The sequence below is a fragment of the Alligator mississippiensis genome, chromosome 5 (genome assembly GCF_030867095.1).
Source record: "Alligator mississippiensis isolate rAllMis1 chromosome 5, rAllMis1, whole genome shotgun sequence".
In the NCBI taxonomy this organism is placed as follows: Eukaryota; Metazoa; Chordata; order Crocodylia; family Alligatoridae; genus Alligator; species Alligator mississippiensis.
The window spans coordinates 109,510,521-109,517,879 of NC_081828.1; the positions used below are offsets into that span (position 1 = coordinate 109,510,521).

General features: G+C 42.3%; 1 long non-coding RNA gene across 1 annotated transcript; it reads right to left on the minus strand.

Annotated features, from left to right (window-relative positions):
- Window positions 1-230: 230 nt before the first annotated feature.
- On the minus strand, window positions 231-1,824 carry LOC132250651 (uncharacterized). Its single transcript, XR_009462250.1, has 2 exons — window positions 1,545-1,824; window positions 231-1,249 (listed from the first exon to the last, which is right to left on the minus strand). It is a non-coding gene; the product is annotated as an uncharacterized LOC132250651 (long non-coding RNA).
- Window positions 1,825-7,359: the final 5,535 nt, after the last annotated feature.

The following is a 7,359-nucleotide window of genomic DNA, read 5'->3' on the forward strand; positions in this document are numbered from 1 at the left end:
AAAGATCAATAGATCTCTAAAGGTACATACAGGCATTGCATTGAGGTCCACTTAAGTGACTATTATTCTATCTAAACACTTAGATGTGCAGGCATTAGCCATGTAGGTTGGGTTAAAAAAATGAATTGGGTAACTTAAATTTAGGTTGTGTCCAAGGCTTATTAAGCTTATTTTGATAGGCTTATTCCTATGAAATGCTTATATGGTGTGCATCACATCCCTCCCCCAAGCTGTCCCTCATGGGTAGGCATGCTGGCACTCAGCAAACCTCACTTCTGGGCTGTCTCTGAGTCAAGAAAGCTCAACCCCAGCCCTGCATCTGACTGTGGATCACTGACAAGCAATGGGGAGGAACCAAGGCAGCTATGTCCCCTGCATACACCTCAGGCCCCTAGGCTCTGGAGACCGCAGACTGTGGCCTCAGACCTCCAAGACCCTGTCATAAAGCACCCCATGACCTACATGCAAACCCAGACACTGAGGCCAAGAGAACTCCAAGACCCAGACCCCACATTTTAAAGGCCAGATCCAGGCACCCTGAAGACTGGATCCTAACAGGGATGAACCCACCATGTGTGAGCTCATGCAGGCAGTTCAGCTCTGGAGAGAAGTGGTATAGACCCTCAGTACTGGGCCAGCTCAAAGAGGACCCTGGCCAAAAAACTGCAGGGCTTGGCCACTCCCAGCAGGTGCCTGGGCCATGTCAACCTGGGGTGCTGGCAGGGTTGTTTTTTTGGGGTTTTTTTTGCCATTAGGTACATGTTCCTGGAGCATTCATGTCCAGTGGGTGCTGTAAGCATTCAAGTTGTGGTAGCTAGGTGGATGCATATGGAAACTTCAGGAGCAGGTGGGAATGTCCAGTTACCTTGGGGTTACCAAGTATAAGTCCATGGAAATTTGAGGCTTGTAGTGGGGTACCTGGCATCTTAGAGGTGGGAGGTTGAAGTTCCTGGAATGCTTGAGGCTGAGAAGTGACTTGGCCAATGGAGCTGTGCTCACATTCAACTGGAGCAAGAGAGAAAACCACCTGCCAGCACCCATACCTATGCCCACCCATCTCTGCCCTGGCAATTGGAACCTCAGCCATCTCTGGACACAGACTCCACGGGTACTGCCACACATCATAACAGACTCCGTCCTATCCTTCTCCAGTACACAATCCTGGGCACAGAGCAGGGTGGTCATTAAATGACAGATCTCATCTCTCTCTGGACAAGCAGGAAACCCAGGAGCAGTTCTGCCAAGGGCACTGAAATACAAAGGTGTTTGAGTGGATTTCCAAAATAGAAGCAATCATAAGGCCATGACAAAGACTGAGTGCAGCGCTGGGTGAAGACCAAATGGATGAAGGTGCCATATAGATACTTAAAGTGTGTGGCCCAGGGTGCTAATTACTTAATTTTTTGTTCTTTTTAGTTTAGCACTAGGGAGATCTCTCCTTTCCTTGCGCTCACACCCAAGGCATCCAGCCCATGGCCTTGGACATTTTTCCATCCCCCATTCAACATGTGGGAGCATAAATCTGTCTTAGTCACAACACCCACCTTCTCTCTCTCGTCATGGTTCAAAAGGGCATCAGGCCTAGTAAGTGGAGCCAGGCATGAGGACCAGCAGCATTCCAGGAATATACTGTAGATTGGGAACAACTGAGGGCAACCAAATTTACAAACTGGGAGTCAGGCCTTGAAACCCAAAGTCTGAAACTGAAGCAAAGGTTTAACTAGGGGTCCAAGATTAAGAAGCTAAACCAAAGTCCAAAGTCAGTAGAGTTGACCAGAAATCAGAGGAATTACAGAAACAAGAGCCCCATGTGGACTAAAAACCAATAAGTTGTGCAGCAAGATCCCATCCTGGAGGGGTTCCTTAAGAATAGACCCCAAACCAATCAGATGGAAAGGGCCAGGACTCAGCTGACACTGGTTAATTTGTTAGGTTCAGTTAATGAGGCTTCAGGGCAAGGCTTCACTTAGTCTTGCCCCTGTAGACCAGGGGACAGCTGGTCCTGGTTAGTTCATTGGGTCCAGCTGATCCAGTTAATCAGATTGCAAGGTATGAGACTCCCGGCCTATTCCTGACATCTCAGGATGATCCTCAGCTACTGAGAATAGCTGATTTCCTCCCAATCACCCTGAATGTTGGCAAAAAACCAGAGGCAATCCATGCCCCTGAGCTCTGAGTTGGGAATTTCAGCATTCTGCACATCTCCCCACCTGCACTTTGGCAAGGGTCATAGGTAACTGCCTTTTTTCCTCCAACCTCTCACACAACCCACTACCTTGGGGTTCTTGCCAGGACCCTTCTTTCTGAGCTGGCCACACCACCACCCATTCTGGATCTGGGCAGCCACCGGGACCTCACAAGTGTAACTCATAGAAAATCACCAAAAGGATTTCTTTAACTGCAGGAATAGTGTAAGAAATAGGGAGAGCTGGTCCACACCATGCAACCCTGGTTTTGGTTCTGATCCTGGGAATGCTCCAGCCACAGTGGGAATAAGCTCCTGCTAGCCTGTGTCTCAGCATTAGGCAGGCTTCACTTGTGGCTGAGACATGGTGTCTCTGCAGAAGAAGATTAGGACTCAGGATCAAGTAGGTGTGGATCCCTCAGAAGAGCATGAGGAACCCATGACCTCAGATGTGTTGATACTTCTTGCCCCACACCAGCCATCTTCTCTGCCCCAGAGCCTCTCAGGAAGACAAAAGGTCAGGACCTCTGTGTCAAGCTTCCACATGGAGAAGTCCCTGGTTATCAATCCTAAATCTTGAAAATAATGTGTTAGGTTTTAATCCCCCTCCCTTCCAGGTTTTTGTGCTGGGTGCTGCCCTTGAGGTATTCCTTGCATCCTTTCCTGTGCCCATTCTTGAAAATAACCACCCTTTCATATTATTTCACCTTTTCTGCCCCCCCCCCCCCTATTCTGAACACCTACTGGCCTTCATCCATGGATGGAGGGACTAATTTCTGGCACAGTCTATGTTCAATGAGTTTTATGAAATACAACTAAAGTTTTGCAATTGATTACTTGTAAACTTCTTCACACTACACTCTCTCATATCCTTGTGTGTGCCCTTCAAGGGAAGGTGTCCAACCAACCAGGTTTGTGGATAACCCTGATTGACTCATAGTGCCTGAGCACCTAGGGCAGGAGGTCCCTTCCCCATCTGGGAAGTAGCCCTGGTCTCCCTCCTAACCCTAAGGGTGAATAGCTGCACGCTTCTCTCCTGATCTAAACTTAGGTCACTCAGAGTGAACTTTACAACTTAGACAAGTACTTCTCCATGCTTTGTGACTATATGTATGAACCCTGAGAAATTTCATTGATATATTTTATATGCACTTTTTAAAAAAGAAAAATATATATATATTTAGATCTTTTTCAGTAAATATCTCATAAAGGAACAAAATTATTAGTGGCCTCTGGAAACAGAAAGCAGTAACCCAATCAACTGCATAAATTAATCCTGCTAAATTAAATACTCTCTATGCATCAACAAGCTAAATTACAGCTACAGAAACTGTGAATAATGTGACTTAAGACAACAAATCTCCAGTGAGATCCTACTCTTCTCACTGGAGAATCTAAAAAGTTAGTATCAGTTACATGGAATACATTGGAAAACAAGAAATATATTTGCAAATAAAGTTATCTAATTCCACTGTCTCCTAGTTAGGTGATAATATTATTAATTGTATGTTCAACTCATTCCTGTGCAGGGGACAATCATGCACATTTAATCCCTCAAAATAGGTTTTAGGTGAGACTTCTGAGATTTATACTGTAGTTGGGTTTTTCTTCTGATATCCCTTTGCACAAGGGTGAGTTTCAATATATTCACAGAAATGTGGACAGCTACTGGTATTCATAAAAATAATTATGAATCCAAAATGTTTAACTCATTTATACCAGAAATATTTCCTGCATTCTTATATGCTACTCATTACATGCTTTTTGTTGCTCCTGTGAAAATGTTGATATGTAGGTGGGAAGCAGAAACACAACCACCTGACCAGCGGTTGTGCACATATTTTATACAAAATGGGGTGATGGAATTTTTAAATTAAATTATTCATCAAAAATATCCAATGACTTGTTATGCATTTGAAGAAACCAGAACCAGTATACAAACCAATACCTTTGCGGATTTTATTTTATTTATTTTTGATTGGTCTAACAGTTTTTTTGAAAGAAACTGAAAAGCCGTTCTCTATCCCCTCCTTTAATATTATTCCACATAGTTACCAGGAGACAAAAATGGATACTCCAAGCACCCATTCAAATTAAATCAATCATAAAATACAGATTATCTTGTGCTGAATTACCAGAGACCATTAACTCATTATGAATTGGGTAGAATTTGAAAAATGTGAGAATCTTGATGTATGAGGTTTCAGAAATAAGATTTGAAGGGGGTGGGGGGCAGGGGTCTGTGAAAATGTGATCGCTTCACTTTAGGATTAACATTACCAAAATGTGGTATTAGCAAAAGAGAAGGTATAAAAAGTTGTCTTACAATTCTCAGGTGCTTTATTCCTGAAGTTCAGCAGTCATAAAGTTTATAGCACTGGTGTGTGTTATTGGGCACTCATAATAAGTAGGTAACTGATAAATTTGGGGCACTTAAGAAAAAAAAATGTAAGCAACCCTAGTTACAATAGCCTAGTTTGTGGAGGTGGGATTTTGGGGGGACAGATAAAAAGCCTCCATAACATTTACTGCTACACAATGGCCCTCCTCCCTCTTATTTCTATCACACCATTCCTTACACTGTATCAATTACCCATAGGGCAAGTCACCATGCTGAACCCTCTTCTCTTAGTCCTTCATTATTCTATCATCATTCCCACACTGTTCACATTCCCCTGGTGTTTTCTTAATTTCTCTGGCTGCAGCAAAAAAGGAAGAACTTGGAATTAATATCCCATCACACATTCTTCCTTCATCCTTCCTTAGCTTCCTCTGTTTCCCCCTCCACTATATATTCCACCCTTAGACCTGTTTATCTCCCTTCCTTTGCCTGTTTCAAACTATTATTTCCTTTTTTGTTTGTTTTACTCTTCCATCTCTAATTTCCCCGTTTCCTACAGCCTTCCAGCTCCTATATAAGTGGTGTTTCATTTTAATGACAGAAAAATGTGGATTTTGGGTTCCTTTTTTAAAACCAAAAATTGGGGATGTTTTTTAATGAGAGAAAGCCAGGATCCCTGGTAATTTCCATGCTCCCGCAGACTTGATTAATCAAGTCTACTCTGACACACTATAATTATAGTGTGCTAGAGCAGTTCCACAGCACATCTACAGGCACCACATGGCTGGATGAAGCATGCTTCAGGAATCATGAACTACTCAACTACTGTGGTAGAAGACTGCTTGAAAATCTTCTTGCTGTAACAGAGCCCAAATAATTTATTTAAGAATATACATTTGTCATGTGCAAATCTGCAGTTGCACATGATACCCTTAACGTTTTTTTTCAAATATGCTTTCCCAAAAGAAAAATGATATTGTGATGTGATAAAGTCCAAATATGGGAGGCCTAGAGGTAAAAGTTGAATGCCATATGTGTACGGAAAAATACTGCTTAAATGACCTGGATTACTAATACAATCCAACACCTAGAAGAGGCACAATAGTGTTCCAGGCAATACCCAATAGTATGTGGAAATGAAAGCCCTTAGAGTACTGTGCCTTTACACAGAAAGTGATGCTTAACCATAACTACTGCAAGCACCATAACTACTGCTGGCACTCTGATTAATTATTCACATTTTTCTAAATTGCAGGTAAAATCACTAATAGCCAGTTCATATCTTCTTCACTTGAAATGCAGCCATTACTGTTTCTCTTTTCCTCTTTTCTGTTGCTTATGTAAGCATTCAAGAAGCACTCTGTGTATATTTATGAACACACACTTCTGTTTAATTTGAAAGACTATAGCCTGTCTTGTTTTGAAGCATCTAGCATCAGAGGGTGATATTGTTGTAAAATGACAGATTTTAGGACCATGTACTGTTAAAATGCTGATATGCCTGCAACTGCCTGAAGGATTAAAGATTGGTAAGAAATCCTTATTCTGGACTTCTGAATAACAACCAACAATTTTACAAATACCTCCTGACTGGTTGAAAGCAGCTGAGTCAGAGGCTGTGTACAGACATTCAGGGTGGTTAGTTTTCCCAGCTTTGAACCGTACACTAGTTTGATGGATCTACATGTAAACTGTATGTAGAAGTTCAGAACAGTTAGATCTGTCTAAAAATGGCTAATTCAATCTAAATTATGCATAACTCTGAGACAGTCTAATTTACCTTGGGTCTGGCAGAACCAATCTAACTGAACTTCTGTATAGTTTCCAGCACAGCCCCAGGGCTGGGAAAGGCCAGCCATTGGCCACAGCCCTGGTGTTCTACTTTTCCTATCCCCTCCCTGACATCGAAGTTATTTTTAATCCCCCAGCTCCTGCCCCCAAACTCCCAGATGGATAACTCCTCCATGGACCAGCCAGCACCCTCCCCATCATCACACTGACCATTCTAACTGTCGCTGGCTTTCTGGCCCTCATCCTTCCAACATACAAGCATGGCAACACTTGCTTCATCATCATCATCACCGTCATCATCACAAGCCCTGCCTGCAGACCCTGTGAGCTACCCTCATCCTGCTAAACCCTCCCCAATCCCAGCAACCCCCTTGCAGAGACTTCCTGCCCCCAATACCTCCCACAGCCCCCACCTGCCACCCAATCTCCCCAACTCCTCCTACTATCACCCTCATCCTTAGATTGTGTAGCTATTTTTAATGCAATTTATCTTCCCCTAACTTCCTCAAATATCTGTATACAGTCAGAAAGTGTATGTTGTTTTCTTCTTGTTCCTTAAAAATGTGCAAGTCTAGAAATATTACTTTTAACCAGTCATGGTGCAGATGTAGATTGGTGTATCTCAGACCGGTTGCAGATGAGTTCAGTGATAAATGTTTTGTTCTCATTAAGTTAACTTTTATAAATCTTTCTTGACTGGATAACAGACTTAAAATAATGGATTTAAATTACAATATGGGGAGATTTAGGTTAGATATCAGAAAAAGAAACATTCTCAGTCTGACAGTTATGGTTAGGAAAAGATTAGCTAGAGAGGTTGGGGAATCTCTGTCACTGGAAGTTAGACATATCTTTAGCTGGTCTAATTTAGTCAGAAATGATCCTGCCTTGAGAACGGGATTGGACTAGATTATATCTTGAGGTTCCTTCCAACTGAATTGTGGTTTGTTTTTCTGTCTGTGATTGTTAATAGCATTAATGCAGTTTTAACTTTACTATCCCTTTTACCTATTAGTTGAAACAAGCACAACCAAACAAAACT